The 18,939-nt window shown below is 43.7% G+C and overlaps 1 protein-coding gene across 9 annotated transcripts in view; it reads right to left on the bottom strand.

Annotated features, from left to right (window-relative positions):
• The window catches only part of chd9 (chromodomain helicase DNA binding protein 9), a 287,584-nt gene that overhangs the window by 228,220 nt on the left and 40,425 nt on the right, over positions 1 to 18,939 (bottom strand). The window lies entirely within an intron of this gene.

Here is an 18,939-nt window from a genome sequence, read left to right as displayed (position 1 = left end):
TAAGGGTCCAGAAGCAGAAGGAGGAATAAATAAACAATTAGCACCCTGACCACTAACTAGCAGCTTCACCTGGAAGTGGACATTGGATAAGGACATAATCAAGTTCAGCACCAGCATGGATGAATAATGTTCCAACATTGACTGACCATGTTCCCACTTAAAGAATTGTGACTTAAGTATGCCTTCTCGAAGTTGTAGCCCAATAGAAGTCATTACCTTCACGAGAGGAAAGTTGAAGACGGAAACTTGGGTGGATATCAATCACTAAGCCAAAAAGCATAGTATATAGACAATTATGTTTATACACGTATGCAAGCTTGGCGGAAGGAAGGGCACTTCAATACACTTGCTCATTTTAGTGGGGTCTAGGACTATACCTGCATCACCTCATGTATGAAAAAATCAATACTACAATTTCTTCCCCAAGGAATCTGCAGAAGCCAGTAAAGATTAATTACTTACCTACTTGCTATCTTCTGCATTGAGAGAAATAAATGCACATACACCTTAGAGTATGGCCATATATTTAAGACACACTTAAATGTCATCAGGACATTTCAGAAAGTTGGATAACACATACTAAATCCATCACATTGTATAAAACCTCACTTCGTTGTCCTGAATCTAATTAACCACGAATACTAAGCTGCAGTGGTAGATGGGCGAGACTGTTGTGTGTGAATGATGCACATCATTTGTAGAATAAAAATTACCTCAGGTAGGCAAGGTCTTTCTTCAATCAAAACAGACAGAGTGGGAATACACAGCAGGTCCACTATAACCAGTCAAGAGAGAGGACAGGTTAACACTCTGGTTATGAAACCTTTGCTCTGAAAAGTTCCATACTCAAACATTAATTGATGTTTTCTTTCCAGACACTGACAGATCTGATGTCTATTTCCAGCATTTTCTATTCTTATTTCTGATTTTAAGCATTTCTATTTTTTTTTCTCTATTTCGCTTTCTTTGCTTGGCATTCTGCACATATCGTAACAAAGTAGTGGAAACATAAGGAGGGTGGGAGATCTGCCAAAAGGTACTGTGCATGGCAGCCAAATCTGTCATACTTCTTGAATGTGTGAAGATTGTTCCTTGTCGCAGCCTTGCATGTGTTATAGATTGAAACTGACATATTCCAAGGCTACTTCCTGGGTATCTGCCGTCAGGATTTCTCCTTCAAGATGGTAGCGGAGAGTTATGCTCCATTAACTACTTGGCTATCCATTGTTTCAATATAAATTTCCTTTGCAGGGCAGCTCAAACTACAGGAAACAAGTAATTGTCAAGGCTGCCGAAGTTGCTCTTTGTGAGAGATGTAATAGTTAAAGGATCCATACTTGTGGGGAGGAGAAGTGGACAGAAGGGTGGAGGTTGAGAAATAAAAGTGAAACCAATATAACTATGACTTGTTTGCCAGTGAAACTAGGAAGCAATCCCTGAAAATAAAAATTACACCCAAATGCTGAGGATCAATGTCAAACCAGATACAGCCGATGACCAACTTTGAAGCAAAACTAATGCATAGAAAAATGCAGTTTTCCATGTGAGATACACACTCTCACACAAGAGATCTGAACAGCGCTTTTAGCTTCCTAGAGTGCTGTCAACAGATAAAGCCAGCTACTCGCACTATAGACAGCACTCTGTAATTTAAACAACCTCAATTCATTCCATCTTCGCTGCCTCCGGAGAATACTTGGCATCAGGTGGCAGGACCGTATTTCCAACACAGAAGTCCTCGAGGCGGCCAACATCCCCAGCTTATACACACTACTGAGTCAGCGGCGCTTGAGATGGCTTGGCCATGTGAGCCGCATGGAAGATGGCAGGATCCCCAAAGACACATTGTACAGCGAGCTCGCCACTGGTATCAGACCCACCGGCCGTCCATGTCTCCGCTTTAAAGACGTCTGCAAACGCGACATGAAGTCCTGTGACATTGATCACAAGTCGTGGGAGTCAGTTGCCAGCGTTCGCCAGAGCTGGCGGGCAGCCATAAAGGCGGTGCTAAAGTGTGGTGAGTCGAAGAGACGTAGCAGTTGGCAGGAAAAAAGACAGAGGCGCAAGGGGAGAGCCAACTGTGCAACAGCCCCAACAAACAAATTTCTCTGCAGCACCTGTGGAAGAGCCTGTCACTCTAGAATTGGCCTTTATAGCCACTCCAGGCGCTGCTCCACACACCACTGACCACCTCCAGGCGCTTACCCATTGTCTCTCGAGATAAGGAGGCCAAAGAGAGATCTACATACTAGATTTTTGTGAGTCCACTGTTACAGCTCACAATGTGCTGAGCATCCATGGCCTTGAGCATGATCCACTTGAATCCAAATTGTCTCAAGCTGCACCTGATGTAACAATATCATATCTTTTGCAAGTAGGTTCTCTGATAAAATTAGCAGTTGTGTCTCAGCATGTGTCAAATACTGCATGCATACAAATGGACAGAGCTAGATCTGTGTCTAAAACAGCAGCAAATGCCCAAAGGAAAAACAGAAAGTAAAACTTGTTAATTCAAACGTTCATGGGTTCCTTTGTTTTGGCAATTTTTTCCCATGCCTATCCAGGCACCATTGTACTTAATGGATTACATCTCAACAAAAGGAATGGTGACAGGCCAAGAACCTCCTGAAGCAGCACAAGATATCCATACATACGGTCACCACAATGATGCACATTGGAAGGGATCTACTTGTCACAGCAGCCTTCCAATGGGTTATAAACAATGGCAATGAACAATATAAATAGGTGGGAGGAATATGCATCCAGTCTGTCTTTCCAAAACTAGATTAATAATTTGTAATATAAAACCATTTAACTTGTGAAGAATTAGATTGGAAATAACTGAGGGCCTAGCTTGCATAATTTCCAATAGTTTACAAAAAACTTGCGATGAGCAGTGGAAGACTACAGTAACCAAGATGAACTCAAATAGAATTAACTTCTACACTGATGTCAATTGGATGCGGAAGATTATGCAGAGCATCACACAAAATAGGAACAACGGACAAGATTCTTTTCCACTTTGCACTATAAGCGGCATTCATGGACATGCTCCTTGAACTAATCAAGGAGCAGGAGATTCTGGAATAATAGACAGTCTGCACATTGAAGAATTGTCCAATAGAATGTCTCTAGTTTCAGATGTAATATTTGTTCCGTCACTGCGTACAGCAATACCTCTGGTTCTGGGCACTGAACTTTAGGAAGAACATATTGGCCTTAGAGGGAGCGCAGCATAGAGTTACTGAAATGACACCTGGACTCCAAGGGTCAAGCTATGGTGAGAAATTACACAAATTAGGGTTATATTCGCTGGAATTTAGAAGGTTAGGGCATGATTTAATTTGAAGTTTACAAGATATTAAATGGGGAACAGATAGGATAGATTGGGAGAAACTATTTCCATTAGGGGTCACGAGTTCAAAGTGAGAGGGGAAAAGTTTAGGGGGGATATGCGTGGAAAGTTCTTTACGCAGAGGGTGGTGGGTGTCTGGAACACGTTGCCAGCGGAGGTGGTAGACACGGGCACGATAGCATCTTTTAAGATGTATCTAGACAGATACATGAATGGGCAGGAAGCAAAGAAATACAGACCCTTAGAAAATAGGATCTGGATCGGCGCAGGCTTGGAGGGCCGAAGGGCCTGTTCCTGTGCAGTAATTGTCTTTGTTCTTTGTAGTTGGGAAGTCTAGGATTAGGGGACAGTCAAAAAATTAGAACCAGACCTTTCAGGATGAAATTAGGAAACGCTTTTTCATGCAAAGGGCGGCAGAAGCTTGGAACCTTATTTTGTAAACAGCAATTGATGCTAGATCAATTGTTAATTTTAAATCTGAGACATAGATTTTTGTTAGCCAAAAGGTATTAAAGGGTACGGAGCAAAGGCAGATAAATGGAGATAGATTGCAGATTAGCCATGATCTCAACGAATGGCACAACAGGCTCGAGAGACTAAATGGCCTACTCCTGTTCCTATGTCCCTCTGCTAATTACCCTGATGTTTGAGAACAATGCAGGGCAATAAACAAGAGGAATTCGGAATGGTCTGTCCTCAGTCAGAAACACAGGAGATTTTGTTTCTGTAAAGAAAAGCAAATAGATTTATCTGTGGTATAATACTAGAAGGAAATATCTGGCAATCTGACTGAGCCTGCGAATGTTGAGGCAAAAACCCAAAATGAAAACGGTACAAGTAGAGGAGATGCTGTAAAAGTCTAAATCCATTTCGGATACTTTCTTTGATAATGATTTGATTAGCTTCTCACTGTTTCTTTGAGGAAGTACAGTGCAAAGGTTACCTAGTGTGGATGACACTGGAGTTATTGCAACACTACTCTTGGGCAGTGTCAGGACCTTTCATCTTAAGGATCTTCGTCTAAAGGAAACCTCATGTTATTCGATCAATGGATCCCCTCCTTGGATGATCCAATTTAACCTACCCTTGCTATCGATAAACTTCAGTGTCAGCAGTTGATGGTGGTGCTAACTCCACTTCATCCGATGAGTAGGAGTGTCCTGCATTGAGAAAACTGTTCATGTTCATTTGTGCAACTGAATTTTCTCAAGCTTACTATACTTGTCTGTCTGTTACAAATAATGCAGTAAACACATTAAAGCTATCTTTTATACATACATTTCATAAGCCAAAGGCAAACTTGGCAAGTTGCAGTCTCATATGCATGCAGCAGACGTTAATGCAACAATCATGGATAGTAGTGACCAGCAACAGACTACTGTAATTAGCATCATATTTAATGGCTTTGGCAGGTCTTTCTAACCCAACCATGGTGGTACTTTGTCTATACACAGGTAATATATTGCATGGGTCATTGCCCAAGGGCACAGCATATTATCACAATCCAGTTGAAGCTCAATCTTTCTTTGCTCGTCATAAAATTGCAATTTTTGCTTTAGTGTTCTGTATGCTAATATTAGTTTGTTTACGTTGCGTTATTGGTTCTCTGTACAGTCAGCTAGGGTGCACAGAAGCTAGTGATATCACGTGAACTGAAAAATAGAGCTGTTTCCTTTCTATGCCTCTCGTGTCATGGACGATCTAGTGTGATACTTTCAAGAGTCTGATCACCTGATACTAATACCTTAGTTTTAGTTTTTAGTTTTAGTGATACAGCACAGAAACAGGCCCTTCGGCCCACCGAGTCTGTGCCGACCATCAACCACCCATTTATACTCTTTCTTTTGGGCCTCCTTATCTCGAGAGACAATGGATACGCGCCTGGAGGTGGTCAGTGGTTTGTGAAGCAGCGCCTGGAGTGGCTATAAAGGCCAATTCTGGAGTGACAGGCTCTTCCACAGGTGCTGCAGAGAAATTTGTTTGTTGGGGCTGTTGCACAGTTGGCTCTCCCCTTGCGCCTCTGTCTTTTTTCCTGCCAACTACTAAGTCTCTTCGACTCCATACTAATCCTACACTAATTCCATATTCCTACCACATCCCCACCTGTCCCTATATTTTCCCTACCACCTACCTATACTAGGGACAATTGCTCATGGCCAATTTACCTATCAACCTGCAAGTCTTTGGCATGTGGGAGGAAACCGGAGCACCCGGAGGAAACCCACGCAGACACAGGGAGAACTTGCAAACTCCACACAGGCAGTACCCAGAATTGAACCCGGGTCGCTGGAGTTGTGAGGCTGCGGTGCTAACCACTGCGCCGCCCTTAGGCTTCAGATAAAACTGTAAAAGAAACCACAGAAATCTGGACAAGCCAAATTAATTAACTGCATACCATCTTTGATTTTAACTGTCCCTGCAGAGATTGTAGACTTTGTTCCACACTTTGGCAATTGGCAGCCGAAAGCAAGGAGTAAAGAAACTTCAATTGGTGAAAAACACAACACAAGTGGAGGCGGCCAAATTAGGCCTGCCTATCTGCATCATCACAATGTTCAGCTCAGTTTCCCCAGAATTTGTTAAACTGAGTAACATTTGCAGAATGCAAAATAATAAATTTTGAAAACCATTGGTGATAATTCCACCCCCCACCCCCACCCCACAAAAGGTATTTCTAACACGCAGACAATTTACACAAGTATTACATGCACTTCACATATAAATGACATGCATTTCCTCCTTTGGTTTCGCTTTTTCCTCAGTCCCATTAAATAGCTAGAAATAAGACATCAATAAACAAGACAGGCAGAGGAAAATTTTACTCAATAGTTAAGAACTATGATGCTAATACAGTGTAATCATTGGTTTCAATCTAGCCATCATTTGAATGAACAAATCCAGTCAGGTTGTCAATTCAGATATCTCACCTCATTTCTACTCAAAATTAACAGTAACCTATAACTTTCAGGTATGGCTTGGCTTATAAAAGTAGTGTAAATGGAGCAACTTGTAGCGAGGAAGATAGCCAGCCCATAAATTGCAAATTGCCACAAGTTGCTGGCTGATCTGCATCGCTCCACTGGTAGCTTTGCAAAAACGGCATCTTGCCCTTAATTCTCCCTGTGATTGTCATGAAGTTTCTGCATTTGATCATTATTTTTTTCTTATACATTTACAGGATGTTGGTGTTGCTGTCCAGGCTAGCATTTATTGCCCATCCCAAATTGCCCTCGAGGTGGTGGTGGTGAGTCACCTTCTTCAATCCAACTGAGTGCCTTGCTAGTCCACTCAGAAGAAAGTTAAAGAGTCAACAACATAGCTGTGGGTCTGGAGTCACACATAGGTCAGACCAGGTAAGGGCTGCAGATTTCCATTCCTGAAGGACATTAGTGAACCAGATGTGTTTTTTTTTAAACTATCTGGTAGCTTCGTCACCATTACTTGTATTTTTGTACCAGATTAACTGCCCATTAAACTCACCACAGAAAGTTGAGTCTAGTAATCAAAATAGCATAAGTACTCTTTTAATGATCTGATAATTGTTTATGTTGCCCCATCAACTTCTCTCGCCCAGAAAATGAAAAATTAAATTGCGGAGTTTTATGCCTTCAGATAGTGAATTGTTTGAGATTTTGCAATTTAAAAAAAAAATCTTATGTTTACTTTGTCTATTTTCTCTTTCTCACACCTTTCTTCATCTTAACTCTTCGTCTTTCTCTCTATATTTTTCTTTGTGTACCTGATTTGGACATTGAATTCGCCCTCCTTCTTAGCCTTCATGTTTATTTCTGAATACTTAAATCTCATTGGTTAAGGAGATGCACTATTTGCCCTGTTGTTCACCAAGATCCCACCTACCCTGTTGACCTCACTGCACCATCATCAGCATGCACTTCAAGCAACTCTGTGGGCAAATGATTTTTTGAGCCGAAGGGTGCAAGAATAAGTTTTAACGAGATGGGCACGCTGTGAGATGCCTGACTCTAGCATATTTTTTTTTATTCATTCATGGGATGTGGGCATCACTGGCCAGGCCAGCATTTATTGCCCATCCTAATTGCCCTTGAGAAGGTGGTGGGGAGCTGCCTTCTTGAACCGCTGCAGTCCATTTGGGGTAGGTATACCCACAGTGCTGTTAGGGAGGGAGTTCCAGGATTTTGACCCAGCGACAGTGAAGGAACGGCGATATAGTTCCAAGTCAGGATGGTGGGTGACTTGGAGGGGAACTTGCAGGTGGTGTTCCCATGTATGTGCTGCCCCTGTCCTTCTAGTTGGTAGAGGTCGTGGGTTTGGAAGGTGCTGTCTAAGGAGCCTTGGTGCATTGCTGCAGTGCATCTTGTAGATGGTACACACTGCTGTCACTGTGCGTCGGTGGTGGAGGGAGTGAATGTTTGTAGATGGGGTGCCAATCAAGCGGGCTGCTTTGTCCTGGATGGTGTCAAACTTCTTGAGTGTTGTTGGAGCTGCACCCATCCAGCCAAGTGGAGAGTATTCCATCACACTCCTGACTTGTGCCTTGTAGATGGTGGACAGGCTTTGGGGAGTCAGGAGATGAGTTACTCGCCTCAGGATTCCTAGCCTCTGCCCTGCTCTTGTAGCCACAGTATTTATACAGCTACTCCAGTTCAGTTTCTGGTCAATGGTAGCCCCTAGGCCCCTAGGATGTTGATAGTGGGGGATTCAGCGATGGTAATGCAGTTGAATGTCAAGGGGAGATGGTTAGATTCTCTCTTGTTGGAGATGGTCATTGCCTGGCACTTGTGTGGCGCGAATGTTACTTGCCACTTATCAGCCCAAAACGTGGATATTGTCCAGGTCTTGCTGCATTTCTACACGGACTGCTTCAGTATCTGAGGAGTCACGAATGGTGCTGAACATTGTGCAATCATCAGCGAACATCCCCACTTCTGACCTTATGATTGAATGAAGGTCATTGATGAAGCAGCTGAAGATGATCGGGCCGAGGACACTACCCTGAGGAACTCCTGCAGTGATGTCTTGGAGGTCAGATGATTGACCTCCAACAACCACAACCATCTTCCTTTGTGCTAGGTATGACTCCAGCCAGCGGAGGGTTTTCCCCCTGATTCCCATTGACCTCAGTTTTGCTAGGGCTCCTTGATGCCATACTCGGTCAAATGCTGCCTTGATGTCAAGGGCAATCATTCTCACCTCATCTCTGGAGTTCAGCTCTTTTGTCCATGTTTGAACCAAGGCTGTAATGAGGTCAGGAGCTGAGTGGCCCTGGCGGAACCCAAACTGAGCGTCACTGATCAGGTTATTGCTAAGCAAGTGCCGCTTGATGGCACTGTTGATGACACCTTCCATCACTTTACTGGTGATTGAGAGTAGGCTGATGGGGCGGTAATTGGCCAGGTTGGACTTGTCCTGCTTTTTGTGTACAGGACAAACCTGGGCAATTTTCCCCATTGCAGGGTAGATGCCAGTGTTGTACCTGTACTGGAACAGCTTGGCTAGGGGTGCGGCAAGTTCTGGAGCACAGGTCTTCAGTATTATTGCCGGAATATTGTCAGGGCCCATAGCTTTTGCAGTATCCAGTGCCTTCAGTCGTTTCTTGATATCACGCGGAGTGAATCGAATTGGCTGAAGTCTGGCATCTGTGATGCTGGGGACTTGTTGCAAATGCTTCAGCCTTATCTCTCACACTGATGTGCTGGCTCCCCCATCGTTGAGGATGGAGATATTTGTGGAGCCACCTCCTCCAGTTAGTTGTTTAATTGTCCACCACCATTCACGGCTGGATGTGGCAGGACTGCAGAGCTTAGATCTGATCCGTTGGTTATGGGATCGCTTAGCTCTGTCAATCGCATGCTGCTTACGCAGTTTGACACGCAGATAGTCCTGTGTTGTAGTTTCACCAGGTTGACACCTCATTTTGAGGTATGCCTGGTGCTGCTCCTACCATGCCCTCCTGCACTCTTCATTGAACTAGGGTTGGTCTCCTGGCTTGATGGTAATGGTAGAGTGGGGGATATGCCGGGCCATGAGGTTACAAACTGTGGTTGAGTACAATTCTGCTACTGCTGATGGCCCACAGCGCCTCATGGATGTCCAGTTTTGCATTGCTAGATCTGTTCGAAATCTATCCCATTTAGCACGGTGATCGTGCCACACAACACGATGGACGGTATCCTCAATGTGAAGGCGGGACTTCGTCTCCACAAGGACTGTGCGGTGGTCAATCTGACCAATACAGTCATGGACAGAAGCATCTGCGGCTGGCAGATTGGTGAGGACGAGGTCAAGTATGTTTTTCCCTCGTGTTGGTTCCCCCCCCCACCTGCCGCAGACCCAGTCTAGCAGCTATGTCCTTTAGGACTCGGCCAGCTCGGTCAGTAGTAGTGCTACCAAGCCACTCTTGGTGATGGGCATTGAAGTCCCCCACCCAGAATACATTTTGTGCTGTTGCCACCCTCAGTTTAGTTTAGTTTAGAGATACAGCACTGAAACAGGCCCTTCGGCCCACCGAGTCTGTGCCGACCATCAACCACCCATTTATACTAATCCTACACTAATCCCATATTCCTATCACATCCCCACCTGTCCCTATATATTTCCCTACCACCTACCTATACTAGGGGCAATTTATAATGGCCAATTAACCTATTAACCTGCAAGTCTTTGGCATGTGGGAGGAAACCGGAGCACCCGGAGGAAACCCACGCAGACACAGGGAGAACTTGCAAACTCCGCACAGGCAGTACCCAGAATCGAACCCAGGTCCCTGGAGCTGTGAGGCTGCGGTGCTAACCACTGCGCCACTGTGCCGCCCCAAGTGCTTCCTCCAAGTGGTGTTCAACATGGAGGAGTACTGAGTCATCAGCTGAGCGAGGGCGGTAGGTGGTAATCAGTAGGCGGTTACCTTGCCCACGTTTGACCTGATGCCATGAGACTTCATGTGGTCCGGAGTCGATGTTGAGGACTCCCAGGGCAACTCCCTCCCTACTGTATACCACTGTGCCACCACCTCTGGTGGGTCTGTCCTGCCGGTGGGACAGGACATACCCGGGGATGGTGATGGCAATGTCTGGGACATTGTCTGTAAGGTATGATTCCATGAGTATGACTATGTCAGGCTGTTGCTTGACTAGTCTGTGGGACAGCTCTCCCAACTTTGGCACAAGCCCCCAGATGTTAGTAAGGAGGACTTTGCAGGGTCGACTGGGCTGGGTTTGCCGTTGTCATTTCCGGTGCCTAGGTCGATGCCGGGTGGTCCGTCCGGTTTCATTCCTTTTTACTGACTTCGTAGCGGTTAGGTACAACTGAGTGGCTTGCTAGGCCATTTCAGAGGGCATGTAAGAGTAAACCACATTGCTGCGGGTCTGGAGTCACATGTAGGCCAGACCAGGTAAGGACAGCAGATTTCCTTCCCTAAAAAAGACATTAGTGAACCAGATGGGTTTTTACAACAAATCGACAATGGTTTCATGGCCATTAGACTAGCTTTTAATTCCAGATTTATTAATTAAATTCAAATTCCACCTTCTGCTGTGCTGGGATTGGTATATTGTGCCAATATACTTGGTTCTTCATACTTTCACCACCACACCCCAGGATCACATTCACGACTGGAACAAACTTCACATGGAGCAGGTTTGAGGTAGTATGAATCACCACAGATGTTACTTACAGTTCAAGCAAATTGCATCCCTGTTCACAGCTAAATGCAAACAAGAGTGTTTGGATAACGTGTGCCTACAGGTTAAAGGTAGTTTTTGAGTCTCATTTGGTGCAGAGATGACAAAGTCACTTTTATACTGCTGCTGTTTGACTTTGGATTCTGGAAGACTGGCGTCTTTGAGCAAGCTCCTGGAATTTACACTACTAATACCGGCTCCCTTATCCCAGCAGCAGACTTATATTCACACACAAAAAAAAACAGCCCATGTTTCACATGTCAGAATTGGAACAGTTCCACGGCACTGACATAAGCAGCTTCTTTGCTGTCATGTAGAAAAAGCTGAAGGCGTCAGGAAATCTGGTCAGTAATATGCTTTGTAATGAAGAGACAGTGGGTGAATCAGTCTCAACAGAAAACTAGCTAATGGAGAACATTAACTGCTATTACAAACTAACTGAAATTTCTTCCTGGGCGAAGACAAAAGCTCATTTAATAAAGCCTAAAATATGGGCTATTGATACATTTGTTTCAGCCTTTCTTTCTCTGGGCATGGGTGTCACCGGCAAGGCCAACATTCGTTGCCCATCTCAGCTATCCTAAATAACTGAGTGGCTTGCCGATCACTTAAGAGGGCAGAAATCACATACAGGCCAGACAAGGTTAGGATGGCAGTTTCCTTTCCCTAAAAGACACTTGGGCTTTTATGATATTCTGATGTCAGTCACTTTTATTAATGTTACTTTTTTTTTTAAATTCCACGAGCAATGCATTTGATTCCCAATTATTTCTAATTCATCTGTGACTGTTGCCTGGATGCTTGCAATCTTTGCCACATTTGCAATATTTTGTTGGTCTGGTTAGAATTTGGGTACTTAGCAAATATCATACACAACCCCAGAGACGAAAGAGAAAAAAAACTGGATGGCGATTCATTCTGGACAGCTTGGAGGCATGTACTAGATCAAAAGTAGCACCAGCAGACAAGCATAGTGACTGTCAACCTTTCTAAGGGCAGACAACAGATAATAACTCTTCATAATAAAAATCAGGCAATAATCTGTTTTATTTGTTGGGTGGGGGGGGGGTGGTGCAGGGGAAGAAACCAGTTTCTGGTGGTCTAATTTATAGAGGTGTCTTCCAGAGTTTCGTCAGTAGTACAGAAATAAAGTAAGCAAGGGCTGTGTTTCTGTCCATTTATCAAATGGCAGTTTTGATGTAGTCATTAATAACCCAGTGGGCCAGTCATTCAATCCCTAGTAGTGAAGCAGATGTCTAATCTCTCATGAACTGCAGGCATCTTCCCATTTTTCAGTGGGTGTGGAGTAGAGTGGACTCAATATTCAAGTTGAAAATGCAGAATAAATATTGAGGTCCACATACAGAACATTGAATTTCCCTGAAAAATTCACTGAAAGAGAAATCTTCTCATTTCTTTTCTGAAATCAATTAAGTCATTTTCCAAAGTTGTAGTAAATAAGTCATCCTCGAGAGCCTTTGGAGTGGAGGGACCTGCGGCACCTGGATGGCAAATTTAGTATAGTAAGCCTTTCTCAGAATGTGCCAATGGGATGTAGCCTGAAAGACCAAAGCTCTCTCCTACTTAAGGACAGAAATATTGGTTTGCCTGTCGAGAAATTCCATTCCAAACACCATTGTACTGGCGATATTTTAGCAGTGAACCCTAATTCTGTTGAGCAGAATGTTCACATTTCTCTAATTAAGGTAACCACAAGTACATACTACATAATCTGTATCAGTCATTGGAAAATATTGACCACCCTTGAGGAAATGGGAGAGGAGGGAGGAGGGAGGACTGACAGAATTTTGTGCATTAAGTGGCCTGCCTTACACATTCCTTCAACAGTGATATTAATTGGGTTTTGTACTATAAAGAACATGTGTTCAACCACTGATTGTAAATCAGCTTGGCACTTAAGGAGCAGTCTATAACTAGTGGACTGTGATTGTAGGTAGTTGGAAAAAAAGTGTTCAGTGTACAGGGGATGGAAACAGAAAGAGGGAGGTGTTTTACGGGGTTAGGTTGATAGCATCCAAGCAGCTGCTTCACATTTGTTTTACTGAACTCTAATCAAAAGTTGTATATTTGATTTCTTTGTGGGGGTAAAGGAGGAAAGTCTATATATAATAAAAGCAAAATACTGCAGATGCTGGAAATCTGAAATAACAAGAAGTGCTGGAAATACGCAGCAGGTCTGGCAGCATCTGTGAAGAGAGAAGCAGAGTTAACTTTTTAGGTCAGTGACCCTTCTTCAGAACTGGCAAATATTAGAAATTTGAAAGGTTATAAGCAAGTAAAGCGGGGATGGGGCAAGAGATAACAAAGGAGGTGCAGACAGTACAAGGTCACAGAATAGCTGACCAGAAAGTCATGGAGCAAAGGCAAACAATATGTTAATGGTGTGTTGAAAGACAAATCATTAGTACAGATAGGGTGTTAACGGACTGAAAATTGAACAGCAGCAAGTACAAACATGAAAAAAGTGGGTAAGCAAACTGAACAAACAGATTAAATAAAACACACAAAAAATATAAAAAATAACTAAAAATAAAAGTAAAATGGGGGGCCCCGTCATGCTCTGAAATTACTGAATTCAATGTTCAGTCCGGCAGGCTGTATAGTGCCTAATCGGTAAATGAGATGCTGTTCCTCAAGCTTGCGTTGATGTTCACTGAAACACTGCAGCAATCCCAGGACAGAGATGTGAGCATGAGAGCAGGGGGAATTGTTGAAATGGCAAGCAACCGGAAGCTCGGGGTCATGCTTGCGGACTGAGCGGAGGTGTTCCACAAAGCGTTTGGTCTCCCCATGTAGAGACCACATTGTGAGCAGCGAATACAGTATACTACATTGAAAGTAGTACAAGTAAATCACTGCTTCACCTGAAAGGAGTGTTTGGGGCCTTGGATAGTGAGGAGGGAGGAGGTAAATGGGCAGGTATTACACCTCGTGTGATTGCAGGGGAAGATGCCACGGGAAGGGGACGAGGTGGTGAGGGTAATGGAGGAGTGGACCAGGGTGTCGTGGAGGGAACAATCCCTTCGGATTGCTGACAGGGGAAGGGAGGGGAAGATGCGTTTGGTCGTGGCATCACGCTGGAGGTGGTGGAAATGGCAGAGGATGATCCTTTGGATATGGAGGCTGATGGGTGGAAAGTGAGGACAAGGGGAACCCTGTCGCAGTTCTGGGAGGGAGGGGAAGGGGTGAGGTTAGAGGTGCGGGAAATGGGTTGGAAACAGTTGAGGGCCCTATCAACCACAGTGGGGGGGAATCCTCGGTTGAGGAAAAAGGAAGACATATCAGAAGCGCTGTCATGGAAGACAGCATCATCAGAGCAGATACGTCGGAGATGGAGAAACTGGGAGAATGGAATGGAGTCCTTACAGGAGGCAGGGTGTGAAGAAGTGTAGTCGAGGTAGCTGTGGGAGTCGGTGGGCTTATAATGGATATTAGTAGACAGCCTATTCCCAGTGGTGGAGACAGAAGTCGAGGAAGGGAAGTGTCACAGATGGACCATGTAAAGGTGAGAGAAGGGTGGAAATTAGAAGCAAAGTTGATAAAGTTTTCCAGTTCAGGGCGGGAGCAGGAAACGGCACCGATACAGTCATCACTGTACCAGAAAAAGAGTTGGGGGAGGGGGCCTGAGTAGGACTGGAACAAGGATTGTTCGACATATCCCACAAAAAGACAGGCATAACTAGGACCCATGCAGGTACCCATAGCAACACCTTTTACTTGAAGGAAGTGAGTGGAGTTGAAAGAGAAGTTGTTCAATGTGAGAACAAGTTCAGCCAGGTGGAGGAGGGTGGTGGTGGATGGGGACTGGTTGGGCCTCTGTTCAAGGAAGAATAAGAGAGCCCTCAAACCATCCTGTTGGGGGATGGAGGTGCAGAGAGATTGGACGTCCATTGTGAAAAGGAAGCGGTTGGGGCCAGAAAACTGGAAATAGTCAAAATGACGTAGGGCGTCAGAAGAGTCACAGGTGTAGGTGGGAAGAGACTGGACCAGTGGAGAAAAGATAGAATCAAGATAGGAAGAAATAAGTTCTAAAACAAGTCTATATAGTTTGTGAAGGGATAGGGAGTAAGGTTAGGAAACGCACATGGCAATAAATAGGAACTATCAAAATAATTGTCATTTTAAGTGCACGCTTTATGAACAGCAAAAGAGAGATAATACTAAAATTTAGCTTTATTCACTTTATATGCCAATGCAGATCAAGCCTCTCTAAATCGTGCATTTGAAAAATATTCAGTAATTATATTATTTTATTAAAATCAGGTACAGTAGCTGAGTCATCAGACAAGCAACCATGGGGTCAGGACTTCAAATCACACCAGGGCAAATTTTAAAATTGAATAAAATAAACCGAGTAATTTGTGGGCTAGCATTAGATAATGATCATGAAAGCGCCTGAATTGCTGATATGGCTTACGTGTGACTCCAGAATAGTAATGCCCTTAAAGTATAATGAGATGTTGAAGACATACAGGAGACAAAGAGAACTGCATCTAGGAATTGACAATAAATAATGATTTGTCAGTGTTATCCACCTCTTAGGAATTGGAATATGTTTTGTGTTGAAGTGATAAGTTGAGAATCATCCCCTGTCAGCCTCTTGCATAACCATTCTGAATATGTTTTTGGGGAGGGTCAACACCATCAGTATACATTCATTCAAAAATCGATTTTATTCGTTATATTTCAACTTACTTAAATAGAAAACTGCTCTCTTCAAATTACCAGCACATGCCATGTAACTCGGTGAATATGGAAGAGATGACTACGGCCCTAAGTGTTTTTTTTTTAAAAAACATAACAAATACAGACATACACATCAACAGTCCTAATATGCCTCCAATGAACAATATCATTCCTAATCTTCGGGGATATATTAAAAATCAGTAGTGATGAATCCACCTTGCTATTCATCATACAGGCCAATCCATAAGATAACCCCTCATGCACATTTTTAACCAGGAAATCCTAGCTATCAATTACTCGAGTACACTCAGATTAAAATAAAGTAACCCAATATTGCTATTTGTGATATTTCAGTTTTCTTAATTCATACTTAGAATTTAACATAAGTCGACTATATCACCATATGTTGATTGCTTTCATAGTCCTTGAACTCGACACCAGAAAATTAAAGCAAAACTTTCCACGTGGTCCAATTGTCTATAGGATTTTAAACTTCAGCAGTATCAATCATAATGTGAACAGAATATTGGTTCAACTAAGAGTGACCGGTAACTTTGCAATACGCTAGCACAACAACCATGAGTTTGTGAATTGCAGATAGTTTCTAAAACAATAGAAATGCAGTCAATGTTAAAATACCCTGACATTTTTCTACGAACCACAGCCTTCAAGCACTCCAAGTTTACACTAATTTCACAGTTTTAAAGCATTGGTCTTAATATCTATTTTTCTTCTGCCCCCACCCCCAACTCTACAATTCCAAATCCCAGTATATTTAACTGGTCATAGATTTTATCATAGTAAGTCACATAAATAATACAGAAGGAATGCTAAGACCTTCTAAAGTCAACTCATCCAGGTGAAGGTCTGAATGTGTGAAAAGCACAGTTGTCCGGCTGGATAGGACTGCTCTCGCTTGGTTCCATTCTTATCTACCTAATCACAGCCATAGAATTACTTGCAACAGCTTCTCTTCCTGCTCCTGCACGGTTACCTCTTGTATTCCGCAAGGATCAATTCCTGGTCCCCTCCTATTTCTCGTCTACATGCTGCCCCTCAGCGACATCATCCGAAAGCTCGGCATTAGTTTGCACATGTACACTGACAACACTCAGCTCTACCTCACCACCATTTCTCTCAACCCCTCCACTGTTGCTAAATTATCAGACTGCTTATCCGACATCCAGTACTAGATGAGCTAAAATTTCCTCCAATTGAATATTGAAAAGACTGAAATCATTGTCTTTGGCCCCCGGTCCAAACTCCGTTGCCTAGCTACCAACTCCATTCATTTCCCTGGTAACAGTCTGACATTGAGCCAGTCTGTTCGCAACCTTGGTGTCACATTTGACCTCGAGTTGAGCTTCTGACCTCATATTTGTGCCATCACTAAGGCTGCCCATTTCCACCTCCATATCATCTCCTGACTTCACCCGTCTCAGCTCATCTGCTGCTGAAAACCTCATTCATGCCTTCGTTACCTCTAGACTTAGCAATTCCAACGCACTCCTGGCTGGTCTCCCACATTCTACTCGCTGTAAACTTGAGGTCATCCAGACCTCAGCTGCCCATATCTTAACTTGCACAAAGTCCTGTTCCCCTATGACCCCTGCGCTCGCTGACCTACACTGGCTCCCGGTCATGCAAAGCCTTGATTTTAAAATCCATGGCCTTGCCCCTCCCTATCTTTAATGTCCTCCAGCCCCACAACCCTCCAAGATATCTGCACTCCTCTAATGCTAGCTTCTTGTGCATCCCTGATTTTAGTCGCTCCACCATTGGTGGTAGCACCTTCAGTTGCCTAGGCCCCAAGCTCTGGAATACCCTCCCTACACCTCTTCACCTCGCTTTCCTCCTTTAAGACACTCCTTAAAACCTAACTCTTTGATCAAGCTTTTGGCCACTTAACCGGACATCTCCTTATGTGGCTCGGTGTCATACCTTGTTTTATCGTGCTCCTGTAAAGCCTTAGGACATTTTATTACGTTCAAGGCGCTATACAAGTTGTTGTAATTCTGAATATGTGACTTCTAATTTTAAAAGCTGATCAGAGAGGCATACGTGCATCGGATAATACATAATTTACATCAGTCAGCAGTTTCAGCATAGGTAAACTCCCCAAAGCATTGTAAAAGAGGGGAGTCAGCAGACTATTAGTAGAAGCAGCTTTGAAAGGCAGTTTAAGATAGGAAAGAGATGTAGCAAGCCAGAGGGGTTTGGGAAGGGATCTTTTCGAATAGAAGGCTATGATGGCTAAAGGCTCTGCGCGGAGAGGGAGGCATAGAAGACCAGAAATCAGAAGACTAGCAGGTGCAAACTGGGACATAAGGTTGAAGGTGATACAATGGAGAAAGGCCACAAAAGGTATTTATAAATGAGCACAAGTATTCTGAGGTCAAAACGCTGGCGAGTGGAAGTCAACAGAGATCTGCAGAGATAGACAGTGGGTGAGCCAAGGCGTGCAAGGCAGTTCTGGAGTTCTATATCAGGTGGAGTTTGTCTAGGGTGGAGCTTGGGAGGTTAGTGATGAGTGTTCGAGGTGTCAAGTTTGGAGGCGATAAAAATATCGATCCAAGTTTCAGGAAATGTCATATTGGCATTTCTAACTGCATAGAAATTACAAAACAATAACAGGTCATTATGCCCGACTACTCAATGCTCCTGTGTTTACTGATCTACAATTGGATCCCAGGTAAGCAATTCACAATTTAAAAAATCTTAATTCTTGCTTTCAAACCCCTCCAGGGCCTCGCCCTTCCCTATCTCACCTCCTCTAGCCCTACAACCTTCCGTGATATCTGTACTCCTCCAATTCTGATCTGTTATGCATCCCCAATTTTAAATTGCTCTACCACTGGTGGCTGTGCCTTCTTCAGCTGCTGAGGCCCAAAGTTCTGAAATTCCCTCCCGAAACCTCTCCACCTCTCATTCCTCCTTTAAGATGCTGCTTAAAACCTACCACTTGGACCAAACTTTTGGTTATCTGCCCCAATAACTCCTATGTGACTCATCAGATTTTGATTGATTAAGTTCCTGCGAAGCACCCTGGGATGTTTTACTACTTTAAAGATGCAAGTTGTCATCGTTGTTTATTTGTTACAAGAGCAGTAGTCATAACCCCACGTGTCTGCATTGCTCCCAATTCCTCTTACACCCCTGTTCGTCAACCAGCTTTGCTAAACCTTTCTTAAATGCTGACATGGTCTCTGCTACAATCAA

This window comes from Heterodontus francisci, chromosome 17 (genome assembly GCF_036365525.1).
Source record: "Heterodontus francisci isolate sHetFra1 chromosome 17, sHetFra1.hap1, whole genome shotgun sequence".
Lineage (NCBI taxonomy): Eukaryota > Metazoa > Chordata > Chondrichthyes > Heterodontiformes > Heterodontidae > Heterodontus > Heterodontus francisci.
This window is presented reverse-complemented; position numbering and strand designations above follow the sequence as displayed.